The sequence below is a fragment of the Nilaparvata lugens genome, chromosome 2, assembly GCF_014356525.2.
Source record: "Nilaparvata lugens isolate BPH chromosome 2, ASM1435652v1, whole genome shotgun sequence".
In the NCBI taxonomy this organism is placed as follows: domain Eukaryota; kingdom Metazoa; phylum Arthropoda; class Insecta; order Hemiptera; family Delphacidae; genus Nilaparvata; species Nilaparvata lugens.
The window spans coordinates 34,668,538-34,671,319 of record NC_052505.1 but is presented as its reverse complement, the minus strand read 5'-3'; positions in this window follow the sequence as shown (position 1 = coordinate 34,671,319).

The following is a 2,782-nucleotide window of genomic DNA, read 5'->3' as shown; positions in this document are numbered from 1 at the left end:
TACGTATATGATTATTATTCTTATCCCAAGCTTCCACCTCGACGAACTGGGTCAGATGAAGAATAAATTTTGAATAATATAATGACGGAAGGCCTACCTTTATTGAAAATATGTATTCAGGGCTACTTATATTTATTCATACAATAACATCATAGTACCCTTTTTGAAAAGTTTTTAATATAAAATGACAGATTAAAAACACAAATTAAAACTTCTATGTAGTTTCCATGTTTCACATCATCTTCAGGTTTTTAAAAACCAGGTTTTTTAATCTGTTATTTTATATTAAATCTTTTCAAAAAAGGGATACTATGATGTTACCTGTTACTAATATAAATGTTCCAAATTCATAAAATTATGCAGAAAATAAATTAAATTAAACTTGAAATATCAAGTGAAAAATGCACTTACTATTAGTAGTGATGATCGTTTCGACCTGATGTAGCCCGTGTAGCTCATCATCAGACTTATCGTTAGAAACTTACTCTAATTTCAAGGTTATGTATGGTAAGGGATGTAGGTGGAGGAATATGTAGGGATGATGGGGTGGGGGTTGTTTATGCACTAGTAGGGCGGTAACTTTGAATTGTGTACTATGTTGTGAAAGAGTGTGTGGGATGAGAAATTCATTTGATCATTTAGGAGACTGTTGGGAAACTGTTGAGTGGTTGTAAATTTCATATTGTTCCAGTACATATTTTAGTTTTTCGCTTTTTTTCTGATAAGGAGGATTCCTAGATTTGGTGACTATGTCAGTGTATGTGACTATGTCAGTGTATTTCTTTTACTGTTTTGCAACTCTCACCAGCGGGCAAAGATTTTCTTTTTGCTGGTGATGCCTAGATTTTATATTTTATTTTAATTTTATTCAAGTATATGTATGAGTAATTATGCTTATTTATTTATATTTTTTAATGATATGTCATATTATAAAGATTTTGTAATATGTTTTGAATATTCTAATTGGCGATAAAATGAAATTGAAATTAAATTGAAAAAATGAAATTGAAATGTGTGGTCTGTTGATAGGATAATTATGGTTGGCAAAATTTGAGTGACTATGTGGTAAGGTGGCTAGGTATGAAGGCTAGTAAGTGCATTTTTCATTCATTTCATAAGTGTTTTGAAATCAATTGAGTTTTTTATCAATAGTGAAGAAGTATGGATATGCAACAAATAAATTATATTATTCAAACACAATCCAACTTAATTGCTATAAATTGATTATTTCTTTTGCTGAAAAATGAATTGCAATTTTCGTTGGAATAGTTATGATGTATCTATTTGCATTTATATATATATTACGTATTTAATTCCAAATGTATATTGCACAGAATATTCTTCATGAATTCAAATCCATAATTCAACTTGATCAATCTACAAATATAGCTTCTAGTCTACTTTGAATAAGAAACAACTCCAAAAATTTGTGACACAAAATAAACAGTTGAAACCCATTTAATGACAAAGAAATTAATTGGTTTCGTACAAGTGTGGTTGGTTGATTGAGTGAGAGAGTGAATGATGTGTAGCAGCAGAAACGGAAGCAGGGAGATGTCACTGAGGATTTAAACAAAGAGCGACAATGCTGAGGAGCAAAGAGGTTGATTGGCTTGTTGGCATGGAGGTCAGGTGCATTGCGTGGATCTCTGATTGAGTTGGACCATCATGTGGATTGCGGAGGGGATGGGGGGTTGGAAAGCTGATTGTTCAACCCCCTCCCTACCTCTCCAACAGTGTTCATCCCTTGACGAGTACCGCCTAATAGAGTTCAGGTGCCTTCTTCATCACGATTTCAGAATTATTGCCATTCACAGTCCACACAGCTCGAAAATGAATAGATAATGATTGACTCTCTTATATTCATCCTCAGCCTCGTCAAGATTCTCGGGCATATTCTTGCTACGTGCCTGATATTTCTTTCCAGTAACGGTCGAAGCTGTGAAAGGAATTGTGACTTCACGTTTTCAAGTTCTCTTGAGTAAGGTTTATCAGGTTAGAGCAGTGGCTCAGTAAAAATGGGGCAGAAAATTGTAGATTGAGAGTATATTGAGAATATTATCTCTAATATTATGAAGGGAGGAATCGACTTATACATGTACAGGATAGGAAATACATGATTGACGAATTATCACTTATGAACTGATTAAATTGCAATTTTACATGAAATGGGTGTTTACGATAATTGATTTAGACGACCTATCCGTCAACTCTTCCTATTTGGCAAGTCAATGCTATATAGTAGTACATTACAAAGAAATATAGAAGTTGATTCAAGTTAGCAAATAACACGACTTGCTCAAAAGTCTGTTAACTTATAATCCCGATTAGGCCAAATACCACGAGAACCTCTGATTGGTTCTCATGGAATTTAATCAAGATTAATATTTAACAGGCTTTTGTGCAACCCGGCCATGAGTTTAGAGCCACCATTGCTAGAACACATTTAGTAACTATAATATAACCTGGTTATATAGTTACTGTAGAGCATATGACTTGTAAATTCATTAGATTTGATGATTCATCAGATTTTTATGTTATATGAATGTTAGGACTAAATGTGATCATTTAGAATTTTAAAACGTATTTAAAGTAGGCGCACACAGATCGTCATCGGACGATTAGATTTGATGCATTGTTTTCAATTGAAGTGCGCATACCTATCCGCATCGTACGCATCGTAGATCGGAAATGCCGTCAGGAATTCCGAGAGGAGCATTGAAGCCGACGGCTCCAATCGTATTTAATGACTCACCGGCATTTATTTATTCCCTTGTATATT